The sequence below is a fragment of the Hyaena hyaena genome, unplaced genomic scaffold (genome assembly GCF_003009895.1).
Source record: "Hyaena hyaena isolate Hyena2069 unplaced genomic scaffold, ASM300989v1 scaffold_1519, whole genome shotgun sequence".
Taxonomy (NCBI): Eukaryota; Metazoa; Chordata; class Mammalia; order Carnivora; family Hyaenidae; genus Hyaena; species Hyaena hyaena.
The window spans coordinates 258,621-275,586 of NW_024082152.1; the positions used below are offsets into that span (position 1 = coordinate 258,621).

General features: G+C 32.2%; 1 protein-coding gene across 1 annotated transcript in view; it reads right to left on the reverse strand.

Moving 5' to 3' along the window:
* Positions 1-16,966, reverse strand: part of LOC120225811 (ephrin type-A receptor 6-like) — a gene marked incomplete at both ends in the record, with an annotated part of 255,586 nt that overhangs the window by 219,795 nt on the left and 18,825 nt on the right. The window lies entirely within an intron of this gene.

Genomic DNA, 16,966 nt, shown 5'->3' on the forward strand with positions numbered 1-16,966 from the left:
AATCATCAACCGTAATCCCACCATACCAAGAGAAACGGTGCCAACATTTGAAAATATACATTCATTTTTCTATGAATAAAGTGTACCTTAATTGTTTACATAATTAATTCATAATACATAGAAAGCTTCCATTGTGGCACTTACACTATTGTTACATTATTCTCTTTTATTAAACTTACATTCCATCTTAAAGACATAATACTATTTACTTATTATGTTTTGTTGGTCATTTAGAATATTTATACATTTACTTATACATGATGCATGTTTACACACACATATAGTTTTTCTATATGTTTTATCTTTCCTAGGTATTAATACATAATAGCAAATTTAAAAAGATTCTAACAATTTTAAGGTGCTAGAAACATACTGTCATATATTTTTGTAGTTATTCCTGTAGTCCTATAGTATTATGAGAGTTTTGATCAAACCACATCATAAGCAGACATGAGCATTACCATCTACCAAAGAAAACTCCACAAAACACAAAAATCATACCCAATCTGATAAGAAGAAAATTACCTACCATTGTTTCAACTTTCATTTTTTTATTTTTTGCAAGAGTGAAGTTTTTTTTAATGCATAGCAGGCAATTACATTTTTTTCTGAGAATTGACAGCTCTTGTCCTTTGTCTATGTTTATCATGGTCTACTTATCCTAGGTATTTACCCAGCTTATCATTTATTTTCATTTTATTTCTAATGACTTTGATGTATAAAATTTCAATTAAGCTCATCTGTCTTCTGCTTTGTAATATTTTTTAGTCAACATTTACCTATATTTCCTTTTTCTTAAAATTTTGTATTTAACATTTATCTGCTTAATCCTTTATAATTTTTTAATGGGTATTTTCTTAGTTTTTAAATGTTTGTTGTTTGTTTGTTCAGGAGAGAAACAATATGAGCAGGGGAAGAGCAGAGAAAGAGAGAGACAGAGAATCCCAAGTAGGCTTTGCACAGTCAGTGCAGAGCCCGATATGGGGCCCAAACTTACAAACCGTGAGATCATGACCTGAGCTGAAATGAAGCGTTGGATGCTTAACCGAATGAGCCACCCAGGCACCACTGAAAATGTTTTAAATAATAATTTTCCTTTGACAAATCTGATTAAATGACATATATTGTTCCCTATTAATTTCAGATGTATTCTTTATCCTATGTTAAATAATTTTTGCATATTAAGAACTTTTTTCCAAGGCTATTTCTTCCTTCCCTTTGATCACATTTTTTATTTTCTCCTTGGGAAAACTAATTAATTCCTGAAATGCAAGCTAATTATTCATTAGGCTATTTTGATTAAATATACTTTCAATGTTTTAAGGGAATATTCTTGGATGAGAATCCATTAAAAAATGTCGCATCCAAATGAAGTAGCATAACATTTGCATTTATGTAACACCTTCATTATCTTAGCAATAGATGACATTTTCAATATTCAAACACAATGCATGAAATTTTTGGAAAATATTATGGAAATGTGATGCATATTTCCTTAGAAAAGTTTTACACAGAAAATTAAGCAAAATTTTAGTAAAGAAATGTTGAAAAAAATATCTAGTTTTTGAAAAGTAAGAATTTGAAAATAATGGATGTTTGTTTTGCAAAATCTTGTACATCAATACCATCTGTTTGTCATGTTTATACATTAAGTTTCAACAGTGTAGAAACTGAGTTTTGTCTGGTTGATATAAGCCTCAAACATTTACTCTTCTTAGCTGTCTAATAAACTAATGCAGTAAATAAGTAGGCAACAATAATTTCAGCATCTTTTGGCTCTAGAATTATAGTTTTCCTTTCAAAATCAAGTCCTTATTAGCCAAATTTATGTAATTTATATCAAATTTATGTCAAATAATATGGGTAACTTTCCCATATATTCCTTATTATAATTCTCTACCTTGACAAACTATAATGGGTTTAAAACTCAAAAGAAGGTGGGTATATGACCTCATTCTCTTGCCTGAGACTGTGAGACACCACAGAGAGGAAAATAAAAATTTATGGAAGTAGACATAAAATTAAAGTCAAAATTAAAATAAATTAGATTAGATTAATATTAATATTAACATAAGAAATAAAAAAATTGGAACATTTGTAGAAAACAATTTAGTGAAAGATATCTAGTTCTAGATCATAGTATAAGAATGAGAATGTATGCCTTGAAAGTTCATTAAAACTTTATCTAATTCTTCATGAGTATAAAAAGAGCATATATCAAGGTTATACCATAAGAAAAATTCTATTAGAAGGTTAATGAGGGGCACCTTGGTGTTTCAGTTGGTTAAGAGTCCAACTCTGGATTTTGGCTCAGGTTATGATCTTACAGTTTGTGAGTTTGAGCCCCATGTTGGGCTCTGCACTGACAGCTTGGAGCCTCTTGGCATTCTCTCTCTGTCTCTGTCTCTCTCTCTCTGTCCAACCCCTGCTCCTGATCACTCTCTCTCCATTTCAAATAAATTTAAAAACTTTAAAACAAAGGAAGGTTAATGCAATTTGGTTACTTTTTGCATTTCATTTATCATTTTGAATTCTTTTTTTACTGAGAAAACTAGAATAAAAATAATATATTAATAATTTATTTTCAGGGCGCCTGGGTGGCTCAGTCAGTTAAGCGTCCGACTTCAGCTCAGGTCATGATCTCACGACTCATGGATTTGAGCCCATGTCCAGCTCTGTGCTGACAACTAGCTCAGAGCCTGGAGCCTGCTTAGGATTCTGCATCTCCCTCTCTCTCTGAACCTCCCCTGCTCACACTGTCTCTCTCTCTCAAAAATAAATAAAACATTAAAAAATTTTTAAAAAATAATTTATTTTCAAAATTTTATTTACAACAGAGATAATTATATTTCATGTTAGCTATATCTCATATTTACTTTTAAAATAGCAATAAATTATACAGAATGATATTAATAGGGGACTATTGTTATAGTTCATCAATAAATTATATGCCATGATTTTAACAGGAAACTATTCTTATGGTTTTATTAAATCAATAACCAAAGGCAATACTGTCAAACAGAAAACTCTAAGACTTTTTCCCCACATTTTGCTTAAATTTGACATAAAGAAATAACGAATCCCTTTATTTTAATTTATGCTACATTTAAAGTTCTAATTACTTGACTATGTCAAAATGTGTTATATTTTTTAGCATGGTCTGGCCATGTTAGCTTCAGCTCAGTCATATAAAAGAAGATAAAAGCATTCTTCAATATTTTGATATGAAATTTCATATTGTGAATTCTACAAAAATAAATTTTTAAAAGAATGTATAATTTTTATAGAACACTTTCCTATTTCAAGTTTCAGAATTGAAAAACTTAAGATTTTAAGAGTAAACCTAAACTCACTGCTCATCATCAGTAACTACACATTATTTAGAGTAGTTTTTTTTTTTCTTCCAAAAATATTACTTGGAGCCACCATTACTATGGCAGAATAGCATGGTGGAAGTATTCAGATTTTGAAAAGTTTTCTTGATGATTCCATGACTCTTATTCTCCTTTTGGAGAGGAGTCTTCCCTGGACCCTAACAATGCCATCGTGGTCATTTAGAAAATGACTGTGAGGCTCTCAGGTTACCTGGAATATGCATCCTAGAGGGCCTCTTTAAGAGTCCTTAATCTGTTATACTGTCTTTTCTCCTGTGGCTCCTGTTAAGATTTGTGGCCATAACATATAATACTTCTCCAGTCCACCAAGAATATAGAATTAGAGAACAGGAGAAGCAATTGAGTTGAGGATGATAAACTTATAAGTGAAATAAGTAGTAATGATCCAATTGGAATGTTCTACAAAAGTCTTTCTGTTCACAGAGAGTGTTGATGCAGAGAATGGTGATCCTCCACCTCCTGAAGTACAATTCATTTTTTCCCCATTTTCTTAAATAGGTTAAGAGGCAGAAGAGAGATTTTAGGTGAGATACATGGAAAACTATACTAAAAGAGCCCGTTAAATGACACTAGAGGATTGGAAATCTTTCTTAGAGATATCTGAAATAAGATAAATAAAATTTATTTATAACATACAAATTTAAAATATACATATTTATTTATGTAATGTTCATATGTGGATCTTGTCTGATAACTTATTGTTGAAGTCAATAGTCTCTTGAGATTTTTTAAGGCACATGAAAATTGTCACCTTGTAAAATAAGTGTAAAACTGATATGAGATGGCAGCAGTTAGGTTAATAAAATTCAGATACTGGAAAATAGTTTATTTTAGGAAATAATTTTGCATGTCAGTTATAGTTTAAATTTAAATATATAATTATGTAGCATTTGAAAGAGGTTTAATTGTTCTGCTCTTAATACAAATATCTCAGTTTTATTTTGTAAAACTGATAAATAAAAACAGCAGTTGAATCTTTTAAATAATCAGCACATTAAATGTTTCTTCTCATAAAAATAGAATGAGGAACCTATTCCCAATTTCTGTGGATCTTAATGTGGAATTCGTATCTACAACTGACCAACATACTTATCTTCATGAAAAGTAATTTAAAAGCTTAAAAATTTAAAATTAGGAGATAGGACATAACTATCAAATATATTTATCAAAATATAATCTAAACTGATAGAAAATATTCAATCATTTACTATATAAAGACAGCTTGAAATCGGAAGCAAAAAAGATAAGTCATGAATTCACATATCTTAGAGTGGAAGAGATATATAGTTTTTTATACAAAGTAAAAGGTAATACATATCTTAGAGCAGAAGAGTTACATAATTTTTAAAAGGCAAAATGAAATGGAATGAAAAGTCCACTTCTATTCACAAAGACTTGCTTTAATGAAAAAGTACCTAAGAAATATGTAAGCTGGATTACAATTTAAAAGGATGAATACACATAATTCAAATTACATTATAATTATTTTGAGGGGAAAAAAAAAAACCTCTTCTCTATCTAAGGGTTTACCTTGGAAATGACTCCGTATGACAATATACAGCAAAGCATAAAGGGATCATAGTTATGAAGACTCACCTTTAGTCTATTAGGACGTCAAAACAATTAGAATAGCATTAGGCACATTATGGAACTAACTTTCAATTACCTTGTTTTTAATCTTTCATAACTGAAAGCTTTGCTTGGTGCCTAACAGAATAAATGTGTAGTCAAACAACTAGGTTCTCTTTCATAAAAATAGATAAGTGAAATGTCAACATTCACTCCCTGTCATATCACTATTTAATCATTCATTACTTTATACATATTTTAAGGACTTGTATACTAAGTAATATTTCAGGCACTCAGTTCTTGAAAATGTATACTGAATCAGTTATTATATAGTCTTTTTTACTTAGGCAAGCTCTCACTTCTAAATCTAGGGAATGAAGGACTCATTGTTAGCTGTTACAATGTAGACAGCCTATCTCAAACATGCATCTTGTTTTCACTACATGGTCATACAGCACAGTACTTGGCACATCACAGTCACGTTTGTTTGATAACGTTTGTTTGCTGGCTAACACATACAGGTAAATGGGAAAAATAATGACATTACTGCTTTGTAAAAAATTTTCAATTGTAAAAACTTGCTTTATGAATGTGTGACTTACTCAGCTACATAATTCCCTCCTCCCATGTAGGGTATTAATGCTCAGCTACTGTCATCTTGAAATTCATAAAAATTTTATCTTTGAATACATGTTTCTTAAGTGAAGTGTGATGGGACAAAGAGCATGCACTGGGAGCCTGGAGCCTAGGCTCTAATCAAGGTCCAGCCTCTGGTCACCTTCCCACATTTCTAAGATGGGTTTTCCAAAACAGACTCCCTTGCTATCTGCCATGCAATATTCCAGTTCCTGTCTTGCCCCTTCATGGCTTCCACCTTCTACCAGAGTTAAGCAATTGTGTTGGCCACTGAGAAGTCAGGATCACATTTCTAGTTTGTCTCTTGTCTCCAGTGGGGTCTGGACATATGCACAAGGAGGGTCTAGGCTGGGTCTGTTAGCCCCCAGGAGTGTAAATTTCTGTGTGTGTGTGTGTGTGTGTGTTTGCATGTATGTGTTGGCAGTCCATGTTCTGAAGAGGCCATGTCTTACTAGGGGCATGCTTCTTACCCACCCATGCAGGTATCCAACAGTTTCTAGAAAGGCAGCTTAAAGACCTTAGCAGTCCTTCCTTCTACTGTGGGTTGGGAATGCCTTGGGAATGGGGGTATCTCTTCTGTAAAAGTATCCCTGTGCAGAGGAAGTGCCCACTGAATTGACTCAGTGCCTGGCAAGACCTTCCAACACCTTCTAAATATGGCCTATATTTCTGGTCTGCTTGAGAAACTTTAGAGACTGTAATAGGGGAGGAGGGTTAAGGAAAAGGATTCTGTGACTTCGATGATTCCACAGATGACTTAAACATTTTTATATTTGCATTCAAGGGTGGCACTGAGCTATATAAAAATGAACTGTAAAGTTTACATTAACAATTTAAAATTGTATTTTTGATTACCTCAAAGAATATGAAATGACAATTAAAAAGCACCATGACAAGTTAGATATAAATTGCAGAAGGAAAAGGCTTTATATTTTAGTACTTTTAATGACCCTTTTTTCCTGCTTTTTGAACAAAGGGTCCTGTAGTTTCATTTTTCAGTGGGCACCACAAATTATGTAGCTGGAACTGACTGTTTTAGAATCCAAACCAAATGCAAAAGTGTTGAGGAATACATGGAAGAAAAATAGCTATTTGATCTGAAGATTTTATATGTAATTTCAGTCTGATTAAAAGGTCAGCAATTTGTTTTCAATCTTTACAAATTATTTAAATATGAAGACATTTCATATTTTCCATAATGATCAGAAAAATCTATCAACCTTGGAAATATTTTAGTTTAATTCTTACACATTAATGCTTTTGCAATCTTTTATTACTTATCTATTTATTTAATTTTTTTTTTTTTATTTATGTAGGAGAGAGCACAAGTGGGGGAGGGACAAAGAGAGAGAGGGACAGAGGACTGGAAGTGTGATCTGTACTGACAGGCTGATAGCAGTGAGCTGATGTGGGGCTCAAACTCATGAACTGTGACATCATGACCTGAGCTGAAGTCAGATGCTCAACAGACTGAGCCACCCAGGTACCTCCAGTCATTTATAATATTTAAAACAAAGACAGATTTTGGAAGATATGTTTTTAAAAACCTAGTGTTTATTTATTTTTTTTGAATGTTTTTTATTTATTTCTAAGAGAGAGGGAGAGACAGAGAGAGAGACAGAGACAGAGAGAGAGACAGTGTGGGCAGGAGGGAATCAGAGAAAGAGGGAGATACAGAATCTGAAGCAGGCTCCAGGCTCTGAGCTAGCCGTCAGCACAGAGCCTGATGCAGGGCTCGAACCCACGAACCATGTGTTCATGACCTGAGCCGCAGTCAGACACTTAACCGACTGAGCCACCCAGGTGCCCCTAAAAACCTAGTGTTTAATAGTAATCTCCAACAAATCAGTTATCCAAATCAGTCGATTTGTTTTGTAGTCAGAGTTTTGTTGATAAAATTAATTTGGCTTCTTTCTCCTATCAAAGAACTGCATTGGAAATAAGCAAATACTTGGCTAGCGTATACCTAATCATAAAGTAGAGCCTTAAACCTATGGCAGATAGAGATTATGCACAATATGATCATATGCATTCATCCTCACTACTAACCATGTCTATTATTGCAGGATTTAAAATACTTTACTAACAATATCTACCAATACTTTTCAATTTGTATGAACAAATGCTGTTAACATTGTTAATGTAGTAGTAAAGGCATTATAATAGCAATAGGAGCTTATTATTTCTACTTAGTCATCTTTCCTGCAAAATGTGCAAATGAGAATTCTTCAGAAAAACAGCTAATAACTCTAAGAGCCAACTGCTTAAAATCAAGTTTAGGATTAAACACATTTTTCTAGCAATGTATGATCACCAAGAAAAAAAAAAAAACATGATTGCTATTAAAGGATGGTTTAGTGTTGATTGAAACATTTGTTGAAAATTCTGTAAGCATAGCACCAGAAGATTTAGTGAGCATGAAATTTAGTATGTGCTAAAGAAAATATATGCAATTACCTTCTAGACAAATTTATGCTTAAATTTAAGGCATTTCCTTTTTTTATTCCCACTGCCTACAAGTCTTTTATATACTCACAGGTTTTCTCTTTAACTAATGATCTGCTCAAGTGTTATGTTATGAAGAAAGGTATTTTTGCTTTCCCCATGTAAAAATCCCCCTTCTCTTTCTTCCAAAGCTCCTACTCTGCTTAGTTCTTCATAGGCTTATCACTATTTGCCACTAAAATACAGTATCTGTGAAGGCAGGGACACTTAATTGTTTTTGTTGTTGTTATTGTTTGTTTTCTCCTTTATTCACTATACCACTAGTTCATAAAAAAGTTCCTGGCACACAGTAAATATTCACTAAACATTTTTGAGTGAATTAATGAATAAGTTAATGAATGCAAGACAACTCAAATTATCTCCTATTTCTGTTAATGCAAGTCATCAGAGATTTGTGAAATTACAGACAATGTAGTTTGAGAATATTCTTAGTCAAAAATACATAATCTTTGCTCTCAAGAGGCTCACATGTTGGCTCAAAAAGCAAAATATGAAAAATACATATTTATGGTTCAGTGAGATAGAAACATGTATGCTGTTGAACATAGTTGACTGAGATCAATTCAATTTTTTCATTTGTTGACTGAGAATAGAGACACCAACTAACCTCAGCAAATTAACTTCTAAAGTCTAAGGGCCTTTTCTAGATCATTCATTTACTCAGATGCATGCTACAAAAAGACACTAGGCTTGGAAGTAATTTGATAGTTCTTAGAAGTAAGTAAAGTATATTATTATCCATTAATAAATTATCTATTATAATTTAATATTTGACTGGACCATAAAGTTATTTAGTTATGATTAACTGGACCAACATTTCAATTATCTTTCATAAGTGAAATATTCAGCATACTTTTCAGAGAAGAAACACTTCTTGGATAGGAAAGTTTTATCCTTCAATATAAGGTGTTGGTAGTTTTTTAATATGTAATTTTCTTGTGTTTAAGAAATATGAAAAATACAAATAATACAGCATCTCTCTTAAATTATCATTATTGCCTTTTTGAAGAAACTTATGTCATTGGCTTGTGTTCAGTGTATATTTAGTAAGCACTTAAAACATATTGATTTTTTTTTTTTACTTTGAGTAGACGTGCAGATTCTAGAAAAATAAGTATTTGCTGTCAAGAATTCTGACAGGACTGTGAGAGATATCCAGAGATAAAATAATTTAAGGGGTGCCTGGGTGGCCCAGTCAGTTCAGCGTCCGACTTAGGCTCAGGTCATGATCTCATGGTTAGTGGGTTTGAGCCTTGCGTCGGGCTCTGTGCTGACAGCTAGCTCAGAGCCTGGAGACTGTTTCAGATTCTGTATCTCCCTCTCTCTCTGACCTTCCCCTGCTCACGCTGTCTCTCTCCCTCTCTCCCTCTCTCTCTCTTTCTCTCAGAAATAAGTAAAGCATAAAAATTTTTTAAATAATTTAAAATACAGATATGAAGATGAATGAATGTTTATAGTGTTCCTAATTACCTACTCCAGCAATGTATAAAAGGTCAGCATTTGAGATAGACTGTATTTCAAAAATGGAGCAGACTGTAAATCAAATAGACATCTCAAGTTTATAAATATATGAGAATCTGGTTTATTTAAATCTATTTTCAATGTTAGTTCAATTATTGCTGCCTGAACAAAAATATAAAATCTCCAATCAAAATATGAGCCTAACATAAGAACTACGCAGAATAGTCACCTAATGGCAGAGATGGGATGTTAAAGGTACATTTTAAGAAACCAAGGAATTAGACAACCTGGTACTGACAAGAATTGCTTTAAAGACCCGTTAGCAAATATCAGTAGAATTGGTTTGTAATTTAGCACTTCTTTCACTTTGAACATGGTCCCTAAAGGTTTTTGCAGATGTCAGGATACCTGCAAACAATTTGTTTCAGGTTGACTATCCATGATTAACATTCTCTTTTACTGTCTCTGACCTGAATAATTCCTTTTACTGCACTATACACCTTAGTTTTCTTATCATACACTAAAGATTAAAATAAAATGTTTTCTAAGTGTTGCTTTCTAAATGAAACACCTTTAAAGGCCATTTAAATAAACTATGAAAATAGAAGATTGCAAAAATAGCTCTGAGGGATTGTAGAAGTCAGTTAATTAAGGTTTATTGCCAAGATTTCTAATTATGAGAGTCATAGTTTTAAATCTATAATCTTATTTATCCAACAGGAACCAGAATAATCAAGGAATGTTTTTCCTAATTACAGCTAAGTGGTTGTGAGTGATGTGGAATTTTTTCTTATATTTGTTTAACTGTAGACAGAGACCAAACAATTAAGTCAGGATTATTTAATATGATCTCCTTAATATTTTTTTTTAAATAAGAAAAGATACATATACATATTAGTCAACTGCATTAAAGAAAAGACAATTCAATGAATATGTACTCTTTATCTCCACGTTTTAAGATGCACACACTAAAAGTAGTAAAAACATAATTATTACAGTTGTCTATACTTTTTGGTCTCTAATATTTTACTTCCTTACTCCTATTAGTGTCATCTCATAAACCATATTTTTATTCTGCTGATTTTCTTTTTCCCTGTTTGCGGGTCTGATAATATAGCAGCATCTTCTGATAAATAGTTGATTCCCTAACTCGTCTTGGTTATTTTATAGACACTCACTACTCATTTCTCCAAATTTTAAGTCAAACCTTTAGTTCCTTCTCTAAATCCTGCTGTACCTCGACAATATATCAACTTTTTAGATAACTTGGGTACATTATTTATCAGTACCTAATCCCTCAATTGCTTACCCTCTCTTTGCTTAGTTTCTTCTGCTCTGAATACTTTTCCTTGTCCATCTCAATCTCATTTTGCCTACTCATCTCACAGAACAAAACTTAATTTAAATGTCAGCTCCTCGGGAAAACCTCATTCCCCAGACTTGGAGAATACATGCTCTCAGAGCATCTTGCTCTTCTCTGTGGGATTTATCACATACTAATTATATATTTGTTAAATTATTTTTTTATTACCTGTCTCCCCATCAGAGAGTAAAGTTCATAAGGGCTCATGCAGCAATGTATGTATGTTGAATAAATTAAAGGTTTTGTGAACAGCATGTATCACTTTAACATCTTAGTATGAAAACAATGATATGTAACCTACAGTTAACGAAAAAAATCCTTGACTGTGGTCCTCTTAGTCAACAAAATTGTACTGTGTTACCTACAATATAACTCTGGAAAGTGCCTTTAAAATTTCTTGAAAGAAATTTTCCAAAGTTACCCAAGTGGGATGATCGAAAATGCCTTCTTCAATTTGCAACAGTAAAACTATTATTATAAAAAAGGCTAGCACACATTATGATAGCTGAAGTCTGGTTCTGGGAGACTCCAGTTACTATTAGCTTCATTTTTTTTTTACCCAACACTAGGATATGATATGAAAAGAGTAATTGATACATGCATAGACACAGATTGAGTTATTTTATATTGTTACCCTTGCTTAAAGCATTTGTATTCTTAAAGATGTGATTCTCTACTGTCTGAAGTTCACATACAATGAGACAAGGCCTTCTCGGTGTTTCTCGAAATCAACATGGAAACAGTCACTCATACTTGTAAAGCTGGTCATAAAATATATTTTGTTAGCACAAGGTAGATGTAATTTAATATTTAGTAGCTCACTGCCATCCTGCATATATGTCTATTTTTGTTATTTTTTGAAGCTTTTATTTGAACTCCAGTTAACATAGTGTTATATTAGTTTCAGGTGTACAATACACTGATTCAACAATTCATACATCACCTGGTGCTCACCACGAAAAGTACACTCCTTAATTTCCATCATCTATTTAACCCATCCCACTACTATCCTCCTTCTGGTAATCATCAGTTCATTTTCTATAGTTGAGTCTGTTTCTTGGTTTGTCTCCCTCTCTCTTTTGTTTTCTCTTTGCTCATCTGTTTTTCATTTCTTAATATCCACATATGAATAAAATCATATAATGGTCATCTTTCTGACTTATTTTCCTTAGCATTATTCTCTCTAGCTCCATTCATACTATGGCAAATGACACAATTTCATTCTTTTGTATGGCTGAATAATGTTCCATTATATATATATATATCTTCTTTATCCATTCATCAACTGATGGATACTTAAACTGTTTCCATTGTTTGGCTATTGTAAATAATACTGCTGCTATAAACACAGGGGTGGATACATTCCTTTGAATTAGTGTTTTTGTATACTATGAGTAAATACCCAGTAGTGCCATTGCTGGATCATCAAGTAGTCCTATTTTTAACTTTCTGAGTAAGTTTCATACTGATTTCCACAGAGGTTGCAACAGTTTGCAATCCCACCAACAGTGCAAGAAGGTTCCTTTTTCTCCACATCACACCAACACCTATTGCTTCTTACTGATTTTAGCCATTCTGACAGGTGTGAGGTAATATCACACTGTGGTTTTACATGCATTTCCCTGATGGTAAGTGATAATGGGCTTCTTTTTATGTGTCTGTTGACCATAAGTATGTCTTCATTGGAGAAAGGGCTATTCATGCTCCTGCCCATTTTTAATTAGATTATTTGTTTTAGGGTATAGTTTTATAAGTTCCTTATATATTTTGGATACTAATCCTTTATCAGCTATATCATTTGTAAATGCCTTTTTGCATTCCTTAGGTTTCCTTTTAGTTTTGTTTCCTTCACTGTGCAGAAGCTTCTTATTTTGACACAGTTCCAATGGTTTATTTTTGCTTTCGTTTCCCTTGCCTCAAGAGACAGATCTAGAAAAAAGTTGCTATGGCCAACATCAAAGAGGTTACTGCCTATGTTCTCTTCTGGGACTTTAGTGGTTTCAGTTCTCACATTTAGGTCTTTAATCCATTTTGAGTTTATTTTTGTGTATGGTGTAAGAAAGTGGTCCAGTTTCGTTCTTTTGAATGTTGTTCAGTTTTCCCAACACCATTTGTTGAAGAGATTGTCTTTTTCCTATTAGATATTCTTTCCTGCTTTGTTGAATATTAATTGATCATCCAGTTGTGGGTTCATTTATGGCTTTTCTATTCTGTTCCATTAATCTATGTATCTATTTTCATCCCAGTGCCAAACTGATTTGGTCATTATAGTTTTGAAGTCCAGAATTATGATGCCTCCAGCTTTGCTTTTCTTTTTCAAGGTTGCTTTGGTTATTTGGCTATTTTTTTTTTTTTTGTGGTTCCATATAAATTATAGGATTGTTTTTTCTAGATCTGTGAAAAATGTTTTTGGTATTTTGATAGGGATTGCATTAAATGTGTAGATTGCTTTGGGTAGTATGGACATTTTAACATTTGTTCTTGTAATCCATAACCATGAAATGTCTTTCTATTTCTTTTTTACTGTCTTTAATTTCTTTCATCTGTGTTTTACAGTTTTCAGAGTACAGGTCTTTCTCCTCTTTGATTAGGTTTATTCCTAGGATCCTACAATTTTTGGTGCAATTGTAAATATGATTGATTCTTTGAGTTCTCTTTTTACTGCCTCAGTATTAGTATATAAGTGCAACAGATTTTTGCACACTGATTTGTATCCTGTGAATTTACTGCATTGATTTATCAATTCTAATAGTTTCTTGGTGGAGTCTTTTGGGTTTTCTGTATATATAGTGTCATGTCATGCACAAACAGTGAAAATTTTACTTCTTCCTTACTTATTTAGATGACTTTTATTTCTTTTTTTAATATTTAGTTCTTTATTTATATTTTGTACTTTTTTATTGAGGTATAACTGACATACATTATATTAGTTTCAGTAGTACACTATAGTGATCATATAACTGTATATATTATGAAATGATCACCACAATATCTAGTTAACATCATCATCACAGATTTTCCTCTCTTGCGATGAGAACTTTTAAGATTTACTCTCAGCAACTTTCCAATATGCAACACAGTATTATTAACTATGGTCACCATGTTGTACATTATATCTTCATGACATTTATTTAAAAGTGGAAGTTTTGACTCCCTTTACCTATTTTTTCTACTCTTCACCCTCTGCCTCTGGCAACCATCAATCTGTTTTCTGTATCTACGAGCTCATGTTTTTGTTTTGTTGTTTTTTATATTCCACATATAAGTTAGATCATGTAGTATTTGTCTTTCTCTGACTTACTTCACCTAGCACAATGCCCTCAAGGTCCATCCATGTTGTTGCAATATAATAGATATATAATATAATATAATATAATATAATATAATATAATATAATAATATAATAAGAATATTATATGCATATCAGAATTTCTGTTTTTAAATTAAATAATTTTCTTCATGTAAGGTGCTTTATTTTTTTAATTTAAATTTTAAATATTTAACATACAGTGCAATAATAATGGCTTTAGGAATTGAATTCAGTGATTCATTACTTACATACAAAACCCGGTGCTGATCACAACATGTGGACTCTTTTAATACCCATTACCCGTCTAACCCATCCCCCATCCACCTTCCTCCATCAACTCTCAGTCTGTTCTCTATCATTGAGAGTCTCTTGAGGTTTGTTTCCTTTTATTTCTTTTAATTGTCTGATTGCTGTCTCTAGGACTTCTAGTACTATGTTGAAGAAATGTAGTGAGAATTATCTTGTTTCTGCTTGTCATATTATTTTATTAAATATTTTATGTCAGTATTTTAGCTCAGTTTACGTCCTTTACGTACTTTTCAAATATATGTAAGATGATACTTAAATATATGTAAGATGAATTTTCTTAGTATTTATATCTAAAACACAGTTAAATTAAATTAGCGATAATTGTTTCTTAACAGTCTACAACAAAGAAAAATTTACTGGGGAGGGTTGTTTAATAATATTATCCTTCCAGAATTTATAGTGTCAATATATAGATACTATATTTTATTTTGTCTCCAATTAACCTTCTGTCATCACAGCAATACAGTTTTAATGAATTCTCTCATTTTAAAAGTGAGAAACAATTTATATTCTGTCTTTGTGCTAAGTGGGAAAGTAGACTAAGTAACTCTTTTAATCCTAGAATGAAAGGTTGTTCAGTGTAATTTGTATGGAAATATGTAAATATAGTTATGTATATATTTTATTTAAAGTGATACACTGTCTATTTTTAAAAATTTTATTTATTTATTTTTAAAAATATTTATTTCTGAGAGAGAGAGAAAGTGTGAGTAGGGGAGGATCAGAGAGAGAGGGAGATACAGAATCTGAAACAGGCTCCAGGCTCTGAGCTGGCAGTCAGCAGAGAGCCTGACGAGGGGCTCGAACCCAATAAGCGTGAGATCATGACCAGAGCCTAAATAGGACACTTAACCAACTGAGTCACCCAGGTGCCCCTGTGATACACTGTCTTTATTCCCCAACTTATTATATATACCCTGTAGTTAAGAACAATTGTTCTGAGTTGTATTTTTTGACCTGGCGACAGCCAAAAGGCCTTAGAAATAATCTGCTAATGCTGAGAGGAACAAAAGACCCTAGTCTGTTTTATCCTGAATATACTTTGACAAGATTCTGTTGATATTATGGGAAAGAATAAAAAAAAAGAGGAAATAGGAATTCCATTTTAATAGCCATAAAGCAAATTCTATGGTGTGTAACTATTTGCTAATAAAGGGGAAAACTGCACAGTAAATACAAAGATGATGATTGTATGATACTGTTTGGCTTTGCTTTACTTATTAGATGCATTCTAAAGATCATCGGCAATGGGAATTTATGTGTGATAGTTTAAATAAAAGTCACATTCATTTAAAATGTTCTTAGTAAAATGTTAAAGTTTTTTTTCTGTGCATTTACAGGTTTAGCAATATTTTTTAACTTTTTATTTTGCAATAATTATAGATTCATAAAAATATATATAGTGAAGTCCCATACACCGTTTACTCAGCCTCTCCAGTATTAACTACTTACATAGCTATGGTACAAATTCAAAAGTAGAAAATTGATATGGGTAATAAAATCCACAGGGCATGTTGTGTATGTGTAGCTCAATGCAATTTATCCTATATGTAGCTTCATGTAAATGCCACCACAAAAGAGATTTAACTGTATTATCATCACAAGGTTCTTTCCTGCCCTTCATAGTGATATGCCTCTCTCTCAAATCCCAGTCCTAGCCACCATTTATCTATTCCTCATGTCTATAATTACGTTATTTCAAGAATGTTATATAAGTGAATCACACAGTATACATCCCTTTGAGATTGGCTTTTTATTCAGCATAGGATCCTTAAAGTTCATTTAAGTTATGTGTATCAATAATTTCTTCCTTTTTATTGCTGAGTAATATTTCAACACATTCCATATACTTTCATTTTAAATATCACCATATGCTGCCTTACTGTACCTCCATGCCCAAAATTCATATGTTGAAGTTCTAACCTCAGAACCTCAGAACGTAACTATATTTGGAGATAAGGCCTTCAAAGCAGTAATGAAGGTAAAATGAAGACAAGTTTCAGAATGAAATCAACCTTGCTGACACCTTATTCTTGGACTTCTAGACTCTAGAACTGTAAGAAAATAAATTTCTGTTGTTTAAGTCACATAGTGTATGGCATTTGTTACAGTAGAGTTAGCCAACAAATTCAATATAAAAGAGTAGTTTTATCTTTATAAATTTACCTCATATATAACAATATTTTCTATTGTAAGACAATTGTTTGTGTGTCCACATAATTTATGAATGCTTTTCAAAGGGAGTTTTTAGAAATCTGATGCTTTTCTTGATTCATGTACTACCATAAATTATGATATGAGGGAGTTAAAGAAAATATACACTTATAAAAATCATAGAAGTATTCCTGCCTAATTATGTTGCAGTAAAAATGTATAGAGTTATGACAGGAACATTTAACTGAAAGTAACTGGATTTTT